Here is a 23,161-nt window from a genome sequence, read left to right as displayed (position 1 = left end):
AGGTCTCTCCGGTCTCTTGGGGTCGTACTGCTGTCTGAAAACCGAAGTAACGGTGTGAGTGAAAATAAATGTAACTGTTTGGAATGACTGTGTCCAGAATCGTTACTTTTATCAGTTATCTCTACACGGTCTATTCCCCGGTCTCTGTTTTTCCGAAACTTTATCGTCTCCTTCACTCCCATACTGCATATTCTGCTGTCCTTGTCTCCCTTAGACACCATTCTCTGACACCTATACTGTATAGTTTCCTGTCTTTGTCACACCGACACTGCATCTTCTCCAGTCTCTGTCTCCGCTAAAATGTACAGTCTGTCCTCTCTATCACCCAACACTGTCAAGTCTCCAGACTCTGTAATCCTACAGTGAATTATCCCCGGATTCTGTCACACCTAAAGTGTACAGTCTCTCGTTTCTTCACCCCTAACTGTAGTCTCCAGCCGCTGTCACCACTATATCCTATATTCTCCACTCTCTGTCACCCCTGTGCTCTGTAGTCTTCAGCCTCTATTACCTCTGTACTCTATAGTCTCCAGTCTTTGTCACCCCTATACTGTATAGTTCCTAGTCTCTGTCACCCCTATACTCTACAGTCTCCAGTCTCTGTCACCCTTATACTCTATAGTCTCCAGTCTCTGTCACCCCTATACTGTAGAGTTCCTAGTCTCTCTCAACCCAATACTCTATAGTCTCCAGTCTCTGTCACCCCTATACTGTACGGTTCCTAGTCTCTGTCAGCCCTATACTCTATAGTCTCCTGTCTCTGTCACCCCTATACTCTATAGACTCCAGTCTTTGATTCCCCTATTCTCTATAATCTCCAGTCTCTGTCACCCCAATACTGTATAGGCCCTTGTCTCTGTCAAACCCATAGTGTGTCGTTTCCAGTTTCTGTCACCCCTATACTCTATAGACTCCAGTCGCTGTCACCCCTATACTCTATAATCTCCAGTCTCCGACTCCCCTATTCTCTATAATCTCCAGTCTCTGTCACCCCTATACTCTATAATCTCCAGTCTCTGTCACCCCTATACTATATAATCTCCAGTCTCTGACTCCCCTATACTCTATAGTCTCCAGTCTCTGACTCCCCTATTCTCTATAATCTCCAGTCTCTGTCACCTCTATACTGTATTGTCCCTAGTCTCTGTCAAACCCATAGTGTACCTTCTCCAGTTTCTGTCACGCTTATTCTATGTAATCTCCAGTCTCTGTCACCCCTATACTCTATAGACTCCAGTCTTTGATTCCCCTATTCTCTATAATCTCCAGTCTCTGTCACCCCAATACTGTATAGGCCCTTGTCTCTGTCAAACCCATAGTGTGTCGTTTCCAGTTTCTGTCACCCCTATACTCTATAGACTCCAGTCGCTGTCACCCCTATACTGTATAGTCTCCAGTCTCTGTCATCCCTATACTCTATCATCTCCAGTCTCTGTCACCCCTATACTATACAGGCCCTAGTCTCTGTCAACCCCATAGTGTATCGTCTCCAGTCTCTGTCACCCCTATACTGTATAGTCCCTAGTCTCTATCAACCCCATAGTGTATCGTTTCCAGTCTCTGTCACCCCTATACTTTATAGTCTCCAGTCTCTGACTCACCTATTCTCTATAATCTCCAGTCTATGTCACCCCTATACTCTATAGTCTCCAGTCTATACCGTCTAGACCCCAATCTCTTTCAAGCCCATAGTGTATCGCCTCCATTCTCTGAACCCCTATACTGTATAGTCCCTAGTCTCTGTCACTCCTATACTGTATAGTCCCTAGTCTCTGTCAACCCCATAGTGTATAGTCTCCAGTCTCTGTCACTCCTATACTGTACAGTCCCTAGTCTCTGTCAACCCCATAGTGTATAGTCTCCAGTCTCTGTCACTCCTATACTATATAGTCCCTAGTCTCTGTCAACCCCATAGTGTATCGTCTCCAGTCGCTGTCACCCCTATACTCTATAATCTCCAGTCTCTGACTCCCCTATTCTCTATAATCTCCAGTCTCTGTCACCCCTATACTCTATAATCTCCAGTCTCTGTCACCCCTATACTATATAATCTCCAGTCTCTGACTCCCCTATTCTCTATAGTCTCCAGTCTCTGACTCCCCTATACTCTATAATCTCCAGTCTCTGTCACCCCTATACTATATAGGCCCTAGTCTCTGTTAACCCCATAGTGTATCATTTCCAGTCTCTGTCACCCCTTTTCTCTATAGTCTCCAGTCTCTGTCACCCCTATACTGTATAGTCCCTAGTCTCTGTCAACCCCATAGTGTATCGTTTCCAGTCTGTGTCACCCCTATACTCTATAGACTCCAGTCTCTGTCACCCCTATACTGTATAATCTCCAGTCTCTGACTCCCCTATTCTCTATAGTCTGCAGTCTCTGTCACTTCTATACTGTATTGTCCCTAGTCTCTGTCAACCCCATAGTGTATCGTCTCCAGTCGCTGTCCCCCCTATACTCTATAATCTCCAGTCTCTGACTCCCCTATTCTCTATAATCTCCAGTCTCTGTCACCCCTATACTCTATAATCTCCAGTCTCTGTCACCCCTATACTATATAATCTCCAGTCTCTGACTCCCCTATTCTCTATAGTCTCCAGTCTCTGTCACCCCTATACTATATAGGCCATAGTCTCTGTTAACCCCATAGTGTATCATTTCCAGTCTCTGTCACCCCTTTTCTCTATAGTCTCCAGTCTCTGTCACCCCTATACTGTATAGTCCCTAGTCTCTGTCAACCCCATAGTGTATCGTTTCCAGTCTGTGTCACCCCTATACTCTATAGACTCCAGTCTCTGTCACCCCTATACTGTATAATCTCCAGTCTCTGACTCCCCTATTCTCTATAGTCTCCAGTCTCTGTCAACTCTATACTGTATTGTCCCTAGTCTCTGTCAACCCCATAGTATACCTTCTCCAGTTTCTGTCACCCCTATTCTATGTAATCCCCTATTCTCTATAATCTCCAGTCTCTGTCACCCCAATACTGTATAGGCCCTTCTCTCTGTCAAACCCATAGTGTGTCGTTTCCAGTCTCTGTCACCCCTTTTCTCTATAGTCTCCAGTCTCTGACTCCCCTATTCTCTATAATCTCCAGTCTCTGTCACCCCTATACTCTATAGACTCCAGTCTCTGTCACCCCTATACTATATAATCTCCAGTCTCTGACTCCCCTATTCTCTATAGTCTCCAGTCTCTGACTCCCCTATACTCTATAATCTCCAGTCTCTGTCACCCCTATACTATATAGGCCCTAGTCTCTGTTAACCCCATAGTGTATCATTTCCAGTCTCTGTCACCCCTTTTCTCTATAGTCTCCAGTCTCTGTCACCCCTATACTGTATAGTCCCTAGTCTCTGTCAACCCCATAGTGTATCGTTTCCAGTCTCTGGGGTTGTGGACCTCTGTAATGGACCAAAAGCAATGTTGGTGAGAGTTCAGCAGAGGGTTGTCAGGGTGAACTTCTGAACCGTTACGTTAGTAGTTTTTGTGAGGGAACGGGCAAATAGGATTGGAGATCCTTGTAGAGCCCATTTGTTGTTTCTTCCCCCCATTGTTGAAGTAATTTTGCTGAATTTACTGGAACCGGCAAACTACTAACATTTGCTCACTTGGCTGCTGGAATATGGACACTTTTACCAGACATGGAAATAACATTGAAATGCATTTGAACTCCTTCGAAGCTCAGAATCGACCAGCGTTTTATCTACAGAGTCGATCATATAACGTAACCAGATGTTTGACTACAGCCTTCAGCTCCTGCCTGAATTTCCTCTGTGCCAGAGTGTAGATACACGTGTTGGTGCAGGTACAGAGATATTGTAACATGAACCCAAACTGTTGCAGGATATACGTTGGAGTATTCAAATATCTGTTGATGTAATAGTAATTCTGAACTTGCCAGCTCATAGTGTATACAATATAGGGGATCCACAACAATATGAAATTGGCCGATAGAGCGAACAACAAAATTATTGACTTTCTGCGGTTCTCTACCTCTGGATCATTCTTTTTCTCTCTGCTGTTCCTGAGCCCCCGGCGAACTCTGTTTGCCGCGATGATATGACTGACGGTTAAAGCATTAAAAAGTAGAATCAAACCGATCGGCAATAAAGGTGTATTGATAATGTTAAACAACTGGAATGCTTTCCACGCTGGTAAAGTAAGGAAATCCATTCCGAAAATGCATCGCCAGGGTATGTTGTCAATGATAAGGTAAGGTTCTACCGCAAAGTAGAACGGGACATTTTTCGCACAACTTCCTAAACACACAATTACTATCACAATAGTCGCCATCCTCTCGGTGCAGTATCGTTCCCGCAGCTTTTGACTGCAGATTGCAATACAGCGATCGAACGTGAAAGCCACCGTGAGCCAAACAGAACAGTCCATGGTTACGACACTCAGGACAAGCGTCACGGCGCAAACCGGCATAATGAGCAAAGGAAGGGCATAAACATAAATATTATTGATCTGATCGATTACAATAGAAATGATAACACCCAGTAAATCAGCTGCTGCCATTCCCACCAGGTAACGGGAGATGCATTTAGAGAGTCCGCAGTTTCCCAGAGACAGGATCACAATCGCCACTAAATTAACTGCAAGGAAGCAAAGAAGAGTTAGGTTCATGCACAGACACCCAGATCACGTTAACTTGGATTACACGCAAAGAAATGATTTAAATCGGATTGAGTGAATCTCAGACATCTGATCATATCCCGGGTCGGACAGGCTTCAATTCCGAGAGCGGAAATGTTCTTCGTACGGGCTCCGTCATTGTCCTTCGGTTGGATGACAACGACGGACCCGAGTAACAGTTGAGCCGCAACTTTCCAGTTGTCGGCAAGTTATCAGTGAGCGGCATATCGACTCACTCATCCAGACAGCTGAGAATGCTGAAGGTTTCATATATTGCAGGGACAAAATAGATTCAGGGAGATGACATTTGGAGTGAAGGGACAGGACGGCTAAATGCGTTTCGATGTACAGGTGGCAAATAAACTTCAATCTTGTACATTGCGACTGAGAAGCAATATAAGGATTTTTGCTCCCTCATGTTGTATGCTGGATGGAAGAAATGAAATACATTTTTATTTAAATCAAAACTGGGCCTATGATGACACGATAAAATAAAAGAGTTTTTCAGCTTATCGTGGCAATTTCAGAGACATGTCAATAAATAAACAGACAAGAAGTCTTTCTAGTGAGATTGAGACGGAGAAAAAAGAAACTGGGTGTTGCCGAAAATCCGGGGTGCTGGCAGAGAGAGCTGCGGCGATGCTGTAGGATTTGTTTTCATTTTAGTAAACATTTGAGATTCTGTATCGATGTAGAATCAGATTTGGAACAACACATGATGGTAAAGCTGCAAAGACGAGAAAGGTAAAATGCTGGAACAGTATCAATATTAACACTCAATCTATTGTTAATATTGACAAAGTGATCGGACCTGAGAAAAGAGCAACAATTCCAGGGTAAAATTAAAGAATAAAATAAAATATAAATTTAAGTCTGAACCGGAGGAGGCACCATCTGTAACAAATGCAACAAGAGCAAAACACACACATCCAGTCGGAACCAATTCCAGTTACTTACCAGGGATACCAATCGCTGCCAGTACAGGATAGTAAATTCTCGCGATGTAGTAAATTGCTGGATATCCCATTTTCTGTGTGAGTTGGTGATCAGTTGAAAGCAGTACAGCTACTGATAGTTACTGTTGATTGCGTTGCAAGCTCTTATACAGGTGAGGAAAGTGCCCTCTGACAATTAATCATACCACGTGGTTAGTCGCATCAGTGACAGTCCACTAAACAAACACTTGAGGTAAACCGTTCATATGGATTGCGTCATCGTGCAATGTAAATCGCTCTCTCGGAGGAATTACGAAATAACAATGTTCAATTCTGTTTATTCACACCTTCAAACGAGAACGTTGCACATTATATGTATTCTATGACAATTCTATGGCACAGAGTTTGTGCGTTTCGCATAAAATAACCCTTAGTCTCAATATCTTTACAAGGTGGACTATCACCCTCAAATAATCAACAATCGTCACAATAGGCGAAGCGCATTAAGATTCTGTAGTTAAGGAAGGCATTTCGTTTGATTGTTCAATTCAATAATCTTTTCCGTATGGGGAATACTCACACTTCCTTATTGCTTTCAGATTGGTTTGGTGCCACAAAAGTGGTCAAACTGGAGGATAAATAACTCAGTAAACAATTGACAATAGACAGTAGTTGCCCGGGTAGTCCATCCGGCCCTTCTAGCAAGCACCGCCATTCACTGTGACCATGGCTGACCATACACAATCAGTACCCTGTTCCTGCCCTCTCCCCACATCCCTTGACCCCGCTATCTATAAGAGCTCTATCTAACACTCTCTTGAAAGCATCCAGAGACTTGGCCTCCACTGCCTTCTGGGACAGAGCATTCCACATACCCACCACTCTCTGGGTGAAAACGTTTTTCCGCATCTCTGTACTAAATGGCCTACCCCTTATCCTTAAACTGAGGCCTCTTGTTCTGGACTCACCCATCAGTGGGAACATGCTTCCTGCCTCCAGCGTGTCCAATCCCTTAATAATCTAATATATTTCAATCAGATCCCCTCTCATTCTTCTAAATTCCAGTGTATACAAGCCCAGTCACTCCAATCTTTCAACATATGACAGTCCCGCCATTCCGGGTATTAACCTTGTGAAACTACGTTGCACTCCCTCAATAGCAAGAATGTCCTTCCTCAAATTTGGAGACTAAAACCGCACACAATACTCCAGGTGGGGTCTCACCAGTGCCCTGTACAGCTGCTGAAGGACCTCTTTACTCCTATACTCAATTCCTCTTGTTATAAAGGCCAACATGCCATTAGCTTTCTTCACTTCCTGCTGTACCTGCATGCTTGCTTTCATTGACTGATGTACAAGAACACCTAGATCACGTTGTACTTCCCCTTTTCCTAACTTGTCTCGATTTAGATAGTAATCTGTCTTCCTGTTCTTGCCACCAAAGTGGACAAACTCACATTTATGCACCTGAAACTGCATCTGCCATACATAAGCCCAGTCACTTAGCCTGTCCAATTCACCATGCATTCACATAACATCCTCCTCACATTTCACACTGCCACCCAGCTTTGTGTCATCGGCAAATTTGCTAATATTACTTTTAATCCCTTCATCTAAATTACTAATGTATATTGTAAACAGCTGCGGTCCCAGCACCGAACCTTGCGGTACCCCACTGGTCACAGCCTGCCAGTCCGAATGGGACCCGTTAATCGCTACTCTTTGTTTCCTGTCAGCCAGCCAATTTTCAATCCATGTCAGTACTCTGCCCTAATTTACCATGTGCCCTAATATTGCCCACTAATATCCCATGTGGAACTTTATCAAAGGCTTTTGAAAGTACAGGTACACTACATCCACTGGATCTCCCTTGTCCATTTTCATAATTACATCCTCAAAAAATTCCAGAAGATTTGTCAAGCATGAGTCCCGCTTCATAAATCCATGCTGACTCGGACTTATCCTTCTATTGTAATCCAAATGTGTCGTAATTTCCTCTTTTATAATTGACTCCAGCATCTTTCCCACAACTGACATCAATAAACGATTATTAGTTATGCATCTCGAAGTCCACCTCCACATAGAAACATAGAAAAAAACAGATAGCACAATACAGGTCCTTCGGCCACAAACCTGTGCCGAACACGTCCTTTGGTGTCTGAAAAGAGGATGCTGTCCAAGTTGCATGCCATCTCGGACAATGTCTCCCATCCACTCAATAATGTACTGGTTAGGCACAGGAGTACATTCAGCCGGAGACTCATCCACCGAGATGTAACACTGAGCGTCATAGGAAGTCATTCCTGCCTGTGGCCATCAAGCTTTACAACTCCTCCCTCGGAGTGTCAGACACCCTGAGCCAATAGGCTGGTCCTGGACTTATTTCCACTTGGTATAATTTACTGTAACGAAAGCAAATTTCCCTCAGGGATCAATAAAGTATGTCTGTCTGTCTGTCTGTCTGTCTGTCTGTGTGTCCTACCTTAGAACTACCTAGGTATTACCCATGGCAAACTCCAAACAGCCATCTGGGAGACTCTTTAAAGACCCTATCGTTGCCGCCTCCACCGCCTCCGCCGGCAGCCCATTCTACGCACTCACCGCTCTAATTCCAAGCACCTTAAAACTATGCTTTCTCGTGCTAACAATTTCATCCTTGTGAAAAAGCCTCTGACTCTCCACACGATCAATGCCTCTCATTATCTAGTACACCTCTATCAGATCACCTCTCATTCTGCGTCGCTCCGAGGAGAAAAGACCGTGTTCACCCAACCTATTCTCATAAGCCATGCTCCCCAACACAGGAAACAGCCTTGGAAATCTCCTCTGCACCTTTTCTATGGTTTCCACGTCCTTCCTGTAGTCAGGCGACCAGAATTAAGCACAGTACTCCAAGTGGGGTCTGACCAGAGTCCTAAATAGCTGTAACATTACCTTTCGGCTCTTAAACTCAATCTTACGATTGATGAAGTCCAATGCTCTGAATGCCTTCTTAACCACAGAGTCAACCTGCGTAACAGCTTTGAGTGTCCTATGGACTCGGACCCCAAGATCCCTCTGATCCTCCATACTGCCAAGAGTCTTACCATTAATGCTATATTTTGCCATCATATTTGACCTATCAAAATGAACCGCCTTACACTTATCTAGGTTGAACTCCATCTGCCAATTCTCAGCCCATTTTTGCATCCTATCAATGTTCCGTTTTAACCTCTGACAGTCCTCCACATTATCCACAACACCCCCAACATTGTGTCATCAGCATATTTACTAACCCATCCCTTCACTTCCTCATCCAAGTCATTTCTAAAAATCACAAATAGTCGGGTTTCCCGAATAGTTCCCTGAGGCACAGCACTGGTCACCGGCCTCCATGCAGAATATGACCCGACTACAACCACATTCGCCTTCAGTGGGCATGCCCGTTCTGGATCTACAATGCAAAGCCTCATTACTTTCTCCATAAGCCTTGCATGGAGTACCTTATCAAATGCCTTGCGAAAATCCATATACTCTACATCTACGGCACTACCCTCATCAATGTGTTCAGTCATATGAACAAAAAAATTCGATCTGGCTCGTAAGGAATAACTTGCCTTTGACAAAGCCATGCTGACTATAATCATATTATGCCTCTCCAAATGTTCATAAATCCTGCCTCTCGGGATCTTCTCCATCAACTTACCAACCACTGAATTAAGGCTCACACGCATATGATTTCCTGGGCCATCGCTACTCCCTTTCGTGAATAAGGGAATACCATCCGCAGCCCTCCAATCCTCCGGAACCTCTGCCGTGCTCTTTGATGATGCAAAGATCATTGCCAGAGGGTCAGCAATCTCCTCCCTCTCTTCCCACAGTAGCCTGGGTCACAGCCCGTCCCGGCCCGGTCACTTATCCAACTTGATGCTTTCCAGAAGCTACAGCACATCCTCTTCCTTAATATCTACATTTTCAAGTTTTTCAGTCCACTGCAAGGCATCTCTATAATCGCCAAGATCCTTTTCAGTGGTGGATACTGAAGCAAAGTATTCATTAAGTACCTCCTCTATTTCCTCCGGTTCAATACACACTTATCCATTGTCACGCTAGATTGGTCCTATTCTTTCACGTCTGATCCATTTGTTCTTCACATACTTGTAGAATGCCTTCGGTTTTTCCTTAATCCTGTCCACCAATGCCTTCTCATGGCCCCATCTAGCTCTCCTAATTTCATTTTTAAGCTCCTTCCTGCTAGACTTATAATCTTCTGGATTCCTATCATTACCTAGTTTTTTTGACTCTTTCGTAAGTCCTTCTTTTCGTCTGGACTACATTTCCAGCAGCCTTTGTACACCACGGATCTTGTACCCCACCATCCGTACCACGTCTCATTGGAACGTACCTACTCAGAACCTCACGCAAATATCCCCTGAACATTTGTCACATTTCTTCCGAACGTTTCCCTGAGAACATCTGTTTACAGTTTATGTTTCCAAGGTCCAATTTATGTTTCCAAGATCCAATTTATGATTCCAAACTGATATGGGGTTTGCGGGGTCATCTTTAATTAATGTACGGAGTTTGTTTCACAATACTTTCTCTAAAATAGTTACATTCAATACCATTTCTTTTCCATAGAACTGCACTGTTTAACACGAAATACTCGTATTTCTCTCAGTAACATACCGATTGATTTCCCCTTTCCCCATTGACATTTTGTGCTATTCCTTGCAGGAGCGTTATTTTCATACATTGTTCACTGCATTTTTTTCCTTTTATTATTTTGCAAATATTTCAAGGCTCTGTTTGTTCATTGTGGGAAGTCAGATGATGTCTAGCATAGGTGATTTATCTGGAGGTGATGCAGTCTCCACATTTTCCTGACTGGGTTGATATCCGCCAGAAGACATAACCATAGCTTATCCTCTCGCTGTCCCGGTGTGTGGGAAGTCCCATTCCTTCATTGTATCTGCAGTATATAATGTCGGAACAGTTTTTGTCGTCTCCAGTCCCAGGTTATTTTATTATAGAACCTGCTCCTTATAAGTATTTTGTTTGGGAAATCTCACGCCTTTATTATATCGACATGAAACACTGTAAGGCCAGTCATCTTGTCCAAAGAAAGAACGATTAACGTATATGGAGTTTATGTGGCAGGTTGTAGCTTTAGGGAAATAAAATGTCCTTACAAATGCAGTAACATGGAAGCTCCTTCGGTGAACCTTCCAGTTAAATCAGACAAGCAGGTCTTTCCACCTCATATCACGAAATTGGAGCTCTTGTTTTATATCGGTCCACATGTCTGATTCAATATCAACAACAGTGTTGTTGTTAATGAAGCTTTCCCTCTGGTGTTCTTTCACAAGTATAACATTACGACCGTTAGACTATGAGATATAGGAGCAGAATTAGACCATTTGGCCGACGGAGTTTGCTCCGGCTTTTCGAAATGCATCACCCTTACCAGATGGAAAAGGCAAAAGGAGATCTCAGACTAGTTGTCTTCGGTGCGATTTTGTGGACGAAGTACATTTATTATGATGCTAATTTATTGCTGATCACTAATAATTACGCCCCCGTCTGTCATTTATTCATTAAATCATCGATTCAAGGGATTCTAGCGACTGAAATAAGCATTTCCGTCAAACTGGTATTTATAGTCAAGATATCTATCTACGCTCATCCCCTGGTTGTCTGTCTGCTATATGCAGTTGAACCTATTCTGTCCCTGTAACCGTTGAAATATCTGTTAATGATTTCAGTTTCACTTATGTATGTCGGTTCTGTCATTTTGTTCCATAATTCCAACAACTTTCCTTTGAAAATCCTTTCCTTGTTAAAATGTTAAATCGTAGCGTTGACATATTTCTGGCATCGCTTTCAACTGAACACCGCAGATGTTTTGTCCTTTTCCAAGATAAATATATTAATTCATGAAGACATCTGCTTGACCATTGGGATCCGCTTACATCGGCCGAAGTTTGCATCTTTAGTTTAATTGGGATGGGAAAGTGGGGCAAACAGAAGAGTATTGACGATATTGTTACTGCGTTGGTCGAGGTTTATTAAAGGAAGGATTTGGCGGCACCGGGGCCATAGCCCTCCAAGTTGTAAATTCTTCTTGCACAGAGTTTGTACGTTACAAATGAAATTATTCTATGTTTCAACATGTTTACAACGTGCACTATCACCCTCAAATAATTAACAGTGCAGCGCAGTATGTTGAGAATTTTTTAAGTTTTGGAAAGCCATGTGGCTTGGCTGTTAAATGAGAGAATATTTTCCATAGAAGGGGTATCTTCAAGCCTCTTTGTTTTTTGTTTAGTCTGGTTCCACGATAGCGTCCAATATGAATGAGAAACAACTTAGCAAAAGATTGGTATCGTTACAATTCTCGAAGGACAATATGATATCCACACTGTCATGGGGGTCGTCTATGATTACTGTAAGGAGCTTGATATTTAGTGTCAGTTCATACAGTTTTATTATTTTCATCCATTGTTTAGTGTGTTCTTTCTTTATTTTTCAATTTTTACAAGACACGGAAAGCATTAATTTATATTATGTCAGAAGGGATGTTACCGCGCACAGCAAATGTCTCTACGTAGGTGAAGCTGGTTGGCCTATTTCGCTTCCTAGATTAAATACACAGCACTTAAGGCAAATGCATGATAATCGCAAAAACAAAGCGGTCCCAAATGGCAATAACTTCCAGTGTGTGTGTGTGTGTGTGTGTGTGTGTGTGTGTGTGTGTGTGTGTGTGTGTGTGTGTGTGTGTGTGTGTGTGTGTGTGTGTGTGTGTGTGTGTGTGTGTGTGTGTGTGTGTGAAAATCCCGTGGATTCATTATCTCGAGCAAATCATCTGATATCATTTTCTGTTATCTCATATCCCAGGTTATTTTATTCCAGAATCTGTTCCCGATAAATATTTTGTTTGCGACATGTATCCTTTTCATCCAGTGAAAGAAAAGTAAACGGGATATAGTGCACTGTGTTGGAGTTTGAACCGTAAAGGAAGCTTGAGACTTTATAACAACAACCTGACAGCTCCCTTGGTGAACTTTTAGTTGCCTTTAGGTAAGCTTTGGTTTCGATCCGTTATATGCAAATTAGAACTACTGTTTTATATCTATCAAAATGTTTCTTGCTTCTGTTGGGGCGTTAAGTCCGACCAGAAGGACTCTGGGGAAGCTGTACAGGCCAAAGCCTTGAACACTGGATGCAATGGATTGCAGAAGCGTTGATGAACTCTCACCATACCATCGACCTCAGAGGACGGTGCAGACGGGAGGGCATAAAGTGTGAAACTCTTTTTCACAGCTGGTGATTTACAGGAGGTCTGCTCACACCTGCAGTCACTGAAGAAAGAGTTCTCAGAATCGGATTCAATCATCTGAACGATATGGAAATTCTGCAATGTGTAACGAACCTATTTCTTTACAAGGTTGAAGTACGCGAAGAGAGTTTGTAAAAAGAAACTATCGACATTCAGAATGATGAACAATCAAAAGCTCGTTTCAAAATTGTCGGCTTTTGTGGTTTTTGATTACGCTGTGATACAAAGTTTCCTGATCTTTGGAGATGATTCAATCGGCTTTCCACAGCAAATCCATTCTCCTACCACGTTGAAAGAGGCCTTCGTACAGTGAACCACAGTCACAAAAATACACACTGCTCGGTCATTTAAGGCTTTTATTGTCACAATTTCAGCAAGATATTTCAACTCTTAATAAAAGCAAACTCATTGATATCCTTAAGACTGTAAGCGAGGTTTAACGGCAAATAAAAATTTAAGCAGGATACTTTTTCACATATCCGGACGTGGTAAACATGTGTTTACACTAAGGGGGCACGGAAATAATATTGTGTCTACGTGGGCCTTGGCAAGTATGAAGGTGCTTTAGGGGGTGTTTGCAAGTACGTAGGTGCTTTACGGGGACATTGGGCTGACTGAGGTAAGATCATACGAATATAACAAATAGGAGCGGGAGTCGGCCATCTGGCCCGTCAAGCCTGCTCCGCTACTTAATAAGATCATTGCTGATCTGACTATAGACTCATCTCCGCCTTTTCCCGGTAACTCTCAATTCCCCTTCTATTCAAAAATCCATCCAAATTTGTTTTAAATATATCTACTGAGGTAGTCTCCACTGCTTCATTGTGCAGAGAAATCCAGCGATTAAATCCTTTAGGAAAAGCAGTTCCTCCTCATCTTTGTCCTAAATGTACTCCCCGAATCATGAGGCTATGTTCCCTGCATCTTGTCTCTTGAGGCTATATCCCCTAGTTCGAGTCTCACCTACCAGTGGAAACAATTTTCCTGCCTATATCTTACCTGTCCCTTTCACAATTTCATATGTTTCTCAAACACCTCCACTCATTCTTCTGAAATCCAGCAAGTACAGTCCCAGGCGGCTCAGTCTCTCCCATTTCTGGAACAACCCTGATGAACCTTTCTGCACCGTCTCCAAAGCCAGTGGATCCTTCCTCAAGTAAGGGGACCAGAACTGCCCGCAGTAATCCTGATGCGGCCTCACCAGTACCCTGTGCAGTTGCAGCGTAACGTTCTTCATAACCTGCTGCTCCTGCAAAGCAACCTTTTGCGATTCATGCACAAGCGCTCCCAAGTATCGAGGAACAGCAGCATGCTGAAATCTTTTACCATTTGAATAATGAGAATAAAATCCTTCTAGTAATAGATTTCTGCAGACCCAGTAATAATATGCCAATACTTCGCTATGCCGAAGTGCTTCTTTCAGTCTCTCTAAACCCATGAATCAGTGATTCATGAGTAAATGGCAGACCTGTCAAACGCACCGTTTCACAACTTGTTTCCCATTTCTGCCAATATGCGATGTACTTCATTCCATTCGTCAGCTCTTCTCTGATCTTTGCCGACATTTCTCCAAAGATACAGGTGTTGCCCATCATTCGCAACATGCACGCCAGACGTTGTTTGTTAAATGCCAGATGATAGAAGATACCAACTAGTGTTGTTTTAATTAGCTCGGGCGAACGACAAAATCATTACAACCGCAGTGGCTGTTCTCTTACTGCACAGCGTTCACGAATTGTTTGTCAACAAACTGCTATAGAGCAATTGAAAGTGAAACCCACTGTCAGTCAAATGACCATGTCCCTTCTTGCTCCACTCGGTGTAAGAGCCTCAGCGTAAATATGAGTGATCAGCAATGAGATAGTGTAACACTCTGGGAAAGGTTTCACTGCCAAATTAATGGTCTTTCTGTAGACGCAGTGTTTGTCAGTGTTGTGTTATGGTTCGGGATAACGGGTGAGGACGGCAGGGAGTTTTCGTGCTGCGTGTTCGACATGAGGATGATCCGGGTATTTTCTTCGGCGGGAGATGAAGAGAGGAGACGCTGGAGCGGAACTATGATCCGACGAAGCTCGTGGAAAACGAAGGAGGATCGGCGAAGGGAAAACCGTGAGCTCCATCTTCTACACAACAGGCTGTTTCATTAAAATGGGCCCCCTGTTTTGTCTTTTCGTCAATAACCCTGTATCTAATTTAAGAATCAGAAAGCAAAGTTGTTTAATCGTATGCATCTGGGTTTTTATTTCGACGTACTGATTTGTTACAAATCACGGAGCATCCTCACAAACAGGGGGGTTTCGGGATGGATTCGCATCTCAATCTCATCCGTTTGGCAGGGCCAAAGATTGTCTTCCCTAGACTTCAGCAGCCGACAGAACTGAAGGTTACAATTGCGAGGGCTCAACCGGGATTTCTCGGGTGCTGTGTGATGCTGCTTTGAACCAGCGGGTTGTGTGTTTCAGATTGTGCTAAAACATTGACCGGTAAAGTGATTACGATGCGAGGATACGGATGCTGCCGGGGTTGAGCGGTGGTGTGAATCCACAGTGGTACTGGTAACGATTCCGTCCGTGTTGAATGGGGTAGATATTCGTATTCCTGACGAATTTTTAATTCAGCTTTACAGTACTGTTAAAGCTATAGGGAAAGTAACGTTTCTTGGCCGGAGGTTTGATAAAATGGCGGGCACAGACTTTGTTTTAGTTCAGACTAGCGGTGACATAACGGCAGTGGAACTGCCTAGTACTATTGACGCCCAAGGGGAGGTGGGGCGTGGACTGTTCATAATTTCCAGGGAAAGATGAGAATAGGTGAGCGGGCCAAATTGCAAGCCGAGTCTCCCGCAACCGAAGGCCATATACATTAAAGACAGGGTTCATTCGTTTCCGCATAGCGAGTGGAAGACGTGGCCTGATTTGGTAATTGTAGTTAGCCCCTCAGTGAGGAGCGCGTTGTCATTGGCCTTTACCTCCTGTGGAATAAATGAATAACTCCCAGCTATGGTGGTCCTGCCTTTTCCCTTGAATGAAGCCCATCCCTAAAGGGGAACAGGAGTAAGAGGGCGGAGCAGACCTCCTAGTTGTCAGTAGACTGGTCGTGTTCCGATGACGTAAAACAACAGCGATTGGTTTAAAATTTGAGCGGGCGGGCTGCTGACGTATCAGAGCAGAGAAGGCACAAAACCCACTTGCCAGTTCTGCGGCCTACTTTCCAGCACTAGAAAAGATGTTTTGTGTAACGGTAAGTTCAGTGAAGTTCCTGATAGGGTTCCTAAACATTGTCAGGAGGAGGGGGTGAATCTTTCTGCCTTCATTTTTCGGTTGGAGAGGCAGCTAAATTGCTTGTGTCATAGAGGGGCCAGTCAGTCGGCTGAGGTGGATCAGCTAAGAATGTGCCAAATAGCGAAAGGCTCCCAGGCCCAGAACCTGGTGCCTGTGGTCTCTGACTGTCTCGTAAGACGCGCCCCCTCCGTCGTTTGTTGAGCTTATCAGAGAAGTAGGGGAGGAGGAGAATGCGCCGGAGGCGCGCAGAGCGCCGTCAGCAGGGTGCAGTAGTCGGTAGTGGTTCCCTGCGTTGCAGCGACCACGGATAGTCTGCCCCGGGGAGTCGTAGAGAAGACTGGCAGAGTTGAGAACTGAGATGTCCCAGTTGATATCTTTATGGGACATAAAGGCTGTGGTCCACTCGTATGATGAAGCTGATAGGGAGGCGGATCCCCTGAGAGGACGGACTATGCAGAGGACTGCTAACAGCCGGTGCCCCACGAGAAGGGTAGCGGCCGGTATTCTCTGTTATAAATGTGGTGGAGGGACATTTCAGGCGGGAGTTTGAACGACAGGAAACACATCGGAGAGTGAACTTCCTGGTCCCTGAGAAGAAAGAGACGTTGGGAAAATGTCAAAAGATACCCAGTGAGGTACGGCCTGGCCTATTGTGGGACGCATGTTCCCAGCAATATGTCCCGGAACAGTCTCAAGCAAAAGATCCTATTCCTGAAAAATCCAGATAGAGGGTTTTTATGCAAGAGCCAAACTTGACACAGCGTCGCGGGTTCCTTTGCTCTACCGTTCATTTGACAACCAGTATTTGACGCATTTACCATCGACCCCGCTCAGTGGGGTCTTCGTGCGTGTGGTTACCCGTATGATGGTTATTTGTCAGTGAAGCTGGAGTTTCGGAGTCCGATGAGGGAGTGGCTGAGGTGCTTGATACATTAGCTCTTGCTTGTCCGGAGAAGGTGGGGGCACTTCAATTCTTGAGTGGACCAATACTCATTGTGTAGAGGCTCATAGGAGCCTGCAAGGAGAAAGCTGGAGAGAACTTTCTGAGAATATTGTCTGTTCACCTACTGTTTTGAGCTGCTTTTGAGGAAGTGCGTGGATGCATTGGACAGGATAACGTATTTAAGCGAGGGATTGTGTGGTTCACCCAATCAAAGCCGTTCGTGTTACGGCCCGGGGAGGTAGTGACAGTAATGGGAATCCCCAAATTTCCCGGAATGCCTGAGGGTAATGGACAATTGGTGACTGCTCCGGAAGACCGCGAAGAGGAGTCGGGCGCGCCTGTTGGGTTGCAGGTGAGGTGCGAACTGCAGAAGCCCTCGGTTGTACAGACGAGCAGAATGGCAGTGATTGTCAGGAACTTTACGAAGGGGGATGTCGCCTTCAAGCAGGGGATGCCCCGGAGCCTATCCTCCCTGTGCTGACAATGTCTAGTGACCCTATGTGAAAAGACAGGAGAAACTGTCTGCAAAAGGGGGAACGTTGACATTCGGAGACTCCCAGGTGCCTGTGGGTTGGAAAATGAGGTTGATGGAGAAGATACCCAAGCTGGAAGGTGTCTTTCCCACTGATTAGTTTGATGTGGGTTCCAACAGCACTCATCACACTATCCTGTGACCAAGGACACTCCGCTCAGAGCGATGTCACGGCGACTGGCCCTGCGCAGAGGCGAAGGACGTTCGGCAGCACTTGTGTAGGTTGAACAAAGCTGAGATCATCACTGAGTCTAGAAGCCCCTATGCGTCCCCAATAGTCATGGCCTGGAAGAAGAATAGGAAGGTACGGATATGGCTGGACAATAGGACTCAGAACAGTCGTAAAGTCCCAAAGGATTGATGATGCGCTGAGTGGTGTTATGTGTTTCAGTAAGCTAAAGATGAGGAGTGGATACTACCAGAGGATATGAGTGAGGCTGACGAAGAGAGGACGCCATTCATATATCAGCTCCGATTTTTCCAGTTGGAAAGGATGGCCCATGGCATACCGGGAGCCCTTACACTCTGCCAGCGGATCATGGAGAAAAAGGTGGGGAGTATGAACTTGTTTGAGATATTGGTGTATTTGGATGGCTTCATAGTGTCATAAAGGAATATGGACAGAGGCGACAGAAGGTGCAGCGGCACCTGAAATCTTCAGGGTTAAAACTTTCCATGAAGAAGCGCCAGTTCTGCAAGACGTCCGCCAGCAACTTTGGGCACACAGTCTCAGGGCATGGTGTAGTACCGATCCGTCAAAGCTGGAGGCAGTGAGCACATGGCCAACGCCCCAGGCTGTGAATGTTTCGTTAATTGGGTTCTGTGAATACTATCGGAGGTTCGTGATCGGCCACGCGAGAGTGATTAATCCATGTAATTCAGCCTCTGTGTGGTGCCCTCCCTTGTTGAAGAAAGGGACGAGGACAAACGGAGAGGAGGGTAAAGAATATCTTAGACCTGAGCCTTTCGGAGGAAGGCTGGATGTGAAATGTGAAGAGGCCTTTCAGTCGCTGAAGGAGCTGCTGACTCAGGTTCCTGTGCTGGGTTTTGCAGACCCCCGATTGCCCTATGAACTGCATACGGATGCTAGCAGAAAGGGCGCAGGGGTGTCCTGCATCACGATCAGGGCACCGGGTTGAAGCCTTTTGCTTTTGGCACCCGGAGCCTGTCGCCCCCTTCGAAAAACTATCCCATGCACAAGTTGTTACTGGCGTTGAAATGGGCTGTTCTGGATAGGTTGAGTGAACATAAGAATATAAGAAATAGGAGCAGGAGTAGCTGATTTGTCCGCAAACTCAACTCCATCTACCTGCCTTTTCCGCAGAACCCTTAATTCCCTTACTTTGCAAAAACCTATCTAACTGTTTCTTAAGTTTACTTAGTGAAGAAGCCTCAACTGCTTCCCTGGGCAGGGAATTCCACAGATTCACCACGCTCTGGGAAAAACGGTTTCTCCTCATCTCCATCTTAAATCTTCTCCCCTGAATCCTGAGGTAATGTCCTTTAGTTCCAGTGTGGGATGGAATGGAAACAACTTTCCTACTTCTATCTTATCTATCCCCTTCAAAATTTTGTATGTTTCTTTAAGATCCCCCTCGAAATCCAAGTATATGACATCCACCTGTTCCCGTCTATCCACTGCACTCATTATGTCCTCAAAGAACTCCAGTAAGTTTGTCAAACAAAATCTGCCTTTTCTGAATCCATGCTGCGTCTGTCTAATGGAACCACTCCTTTCTAAATATTTCTCCATTTCTTTCTTAATGACAGCTTCAAGCATTTTCCCGAGTACAGATGTTAAGCTAACTGGCCTATAATTGCCCCTCTTTTGCTTAAATCCATTTTTAAAAAAGTGGTGTGACATTTGCTGTCTTCCAACCCGCAGAGACCTGCCCATAGTTCGGAGAGTTTTGATAAATGATTACCAACGCGTCTACTGTAACCTCCGCCAATTCCTTCTGCACCCTTGGATGCATCCCATCAGGACCAGGGGACTTACCTACCTTCAGGCGCTCTAGTTTGCTCATCATTATCTCTTTAGTGACAGTGATTTTATCGAGGTCCTCACCTCCCATTTCGTCCATAACATCCTTCTTTGGTATATTAGATGTGTCATCCACCGTGAAGAGCGACATAAAATAGTCGTTCAATGCCTCAGCCATTTCCTTATCACTCAATATCAATTTTCCCTTCTCGTCTTCCAAGGGACCTACGTTGACCTTAGCCACCCTCTTCCGCTTTATATATTGTTAAAAACTTTTGCTGTCTGATTTTATATTTTCTACGAATTTACTTTCATACTCTATCTTCCCTTCCCTTATTTCTTGTTTAGTTGTTCTCTGTTGCTTTTTAAAGTTTTCCCAATCCTCCTGCCCTCCACTATTCTTAGCGGCTTTGTACATATGAGCATTTAATTTGATACTATCTTTTATTTCCTTAGTAAGGCTGGCTCTCCGCACACTTACCCTCCTTACTTTTAGCTGGAATATGCTTTTGTTGAGCACTGTGAAAAACCTCTTTGAAAGTATTCCACTGTTCCTCAGATGTCCTACCAAATAGCCTGTGCTCCCAATCCACATGAGCCAACTCCTCCCTCATCCCGCTGTAGTCTCCCTTGTTCAAGCATAATACACTAGTTTTAGATCTAACTATTTCATCCTCCATCTGAATGCGAAATTTAATCATATTGTGATCATTCTTTACAAGAGAATACCTGACGACAAGATCTTTAATTTTTCCTGTCTCATTACGCAGGACTAGATCTCAGATAACATTTTCCCTTGTAGGTTCACTAACATGCTGCTCAAGAAAGCCATCACGGATTCATTCTGTGAAGTCCTCCTCAAGACTTCCTTGACCAACCTGATTCACTAATCTATGTGGAAGTTGAAATCCCCCATGACAACGGCTGATCCGTTCTTACAAGCCTCAGTTATTTCTTAGTTAATCGCCTCTGCCACTTCAATATTTTTATTAGGTGGCCTATAGACAATACCAACCAGTCATTTTTTCCATTTACTATTCTTAATCTCTACCCAGATGGACTCATTATTCTGCTCCGTAGATCTTATGTCGTCTCTGACAATCGCCTGATCTCATCCCTAATCAAGAGCGCCACCCCACTTCCTCTGCCTTCCTGCCTATCTTTCTGCATTACCTGATACCCTTGGATAATTAATTCCCAGTCATCTCCACCTTGCAACCAGGTTTCTGTAATGGCCACTAAATCATATGCCTTGGTACTGATCTGTGCCACAAGTTCACTAACCTTGTTTCTAATACTACGGGCATCTAGATAAAGTGCCTTTATACTCATTGTCCGTTTAGAATGTAGTGACCTATGCGAATTTTGCTTTTTACTTTTAAGCACTCTAAACTCACTTTTTTATCTTCACTAACTCCAGCTTTGGTCTCTGCATCCCTTCCCTCTTTTCTGTGTGAGTTCCTCTACCCCTGCCATATTAGTTTAAAGCCTCCCCAACATCACTGGTAAACAATCTTGCTTGGACATTGAACCCGGCCCCGCCCAGATGTACAGTGTCCGGAAGGTATTGGTCCCACCTCCCCCAGGAGCGGTTCCAATGCCTCAAGAATCTGTAACCCTCCATCCTGCACCACCGCTCAAGCCACATATTCATTCTAGCTGTCCTGCCATTCCAACTCTGGCTAGCACATGGCACCGGCAATAATCCTGAGATGATTACCTTTCAGATCCTACTCTTTAATTTATTTCCTAGCTCCCTAAATTCAGCGTGTAGGACCTCAGCCCGCTTTCTTCCTATATCGTTAGTACCTACCTGCACCACGATAGCTGGCTGCTCACCGTCCCCTTTCAGAATGCCCTGCAGTCTCTCCGAGACATCTCTGGCCCTTGCACCTGGGAGGCACACACCATACGGGAGTCCCGTTTGCGGCCACAGAAGCTCCTCTCTATGCCCCTTACCGCAACACCTCCGCCACTCTTTTTCTTGCCCTCATACGCAGCAGGGCCACCCAAGGTGCCATGATCGTGGCTACTGCTGCTTTCACCTGATGAGCCATCTCCCCCAACAGACTCTAAAGCGGTATATCTGTTTTGGAGGGAGGTGACCGCAGGAGACTCCTGTACGACCTTCCTGCGACAACTGTTCCTGTTGGTCACCCATTCCCTATCTTTTCCTAGCTCCTTAAACTGCGGTGTGACCACCTCACTAAGTGTGCTATCCACGACATTCTCAGCATCTCGGATACTCCAAAGTGAGTCCATGTTCAGCTCTGGTGCCGCCTTGCGGTCTATCAGAAGCTGCAACTGGACACACTTCCTGCAGACGTGTTCTTTCGAAACACTGTCACCCTCCCTGAGTTCCCACAGGTCAGAGGAGGAGCGTGGCACGGGTCTGAGCTCACCTGCCATGACAGAGCAACCGATGTTAGTGGAAGAAGACCACGGGAGAAAGGGAAGAGCCCGCTGGGGAAGTTGAAGACTGTTATCTGTGAGTCTCTGCGAATCAGCGCTTTGTTGAAGCCCCGTTTGAGCCAAAGCCCTCTCCCTCTGCTATACTCTCACTCCGCTGCCCGCTGCATAAGGCGAAATTCTTATTAAACTCTTCCTGCTCTTTACTTGCTGACGTCACGCGCCTGCACAGTCTTGCCTCTCTTTACCCCGAGTAGTAAAATGCCACCGTCCTGAAAATCCCTTCCGACGTCACACTCGCAGCCTTCTTGCTTCCTCTACGGGGCCAAGTTTGACGTGAGAACGGACAACAATCCCTTAACTTCTATCCTGACCGAAATTGAGTCCTGGAGAATTGCCAGCTGCTCAGTGAGATGATACGGGCATCGGTACCATTTGGTCAGCGGTCGAAAGGGCCCAAGCGGGAAGACGACACAAGCTACGATGCCTCCATTACTGAGAGAATGGCCCAGATTGGAGTTAAGGAACCACTTCCTGTATCGGGTCATGTGGCTTCCGGACTGGTCTCGGCGTTCTCAGCCGGTTCTGTATCAGAAGTATTGGAGGACTGCGTTGAAGTCAGTTCTTGATGATTCTGGACATTTGTGGGTTGAAAAGTCCTATGGATTGCTCAGAGATCGGTTCTACTAGCTCCGAGTGAAGCTGGTGGTCCAGGAATACTGCAAGCCGAGCATTCGATACACACGGAGGAGATACATACCGCCCGCTCCGTTGTCTCACTTGCAAAGCGTGGGATCCCTTGAACTGGTCTGTACTGATTTATTGTCAATAGAAGCAGATTCCAGCAACACAACGAATATGTTAGTCATCATGGATCACTAACGCAGAGATGCGCAAACTTTCCCGACCGTGGATCACAGGGCGTACACGGTGGCCAATATGTTAGGGCAGAAGTATTTATTTTACTATGGCTTCCCCAGGCGGCTACATAATGATCAGGGATGGGACTTCGAGAGTAGGCTAATGCATAAGTTACTCTGCAAGCAACGAGTCGAGATCCCCAGCCCGAGATGTCTACTCGGACTTTGCCAAACGTGCTCGGAAACTTGCAAATCAT

This window comes from Hemitrygon akajei, unplaced genomic scaffold (genome assembly GCF_048418815.1).
Source record: "Hemitrygon akajei unplaced genomic scaffold, sHemAka1.3 Scf000038, whole genome shotgun sequence".
NCBI lineage: Eukaryota > Metazoa > Chordata > Chondrichthyes > Myliobatiformes > Dasyatidae > Hemitrygon > Hemitrygon akajei.
This window is presented reverse-complemented; position numbering follows the sequence as displayed.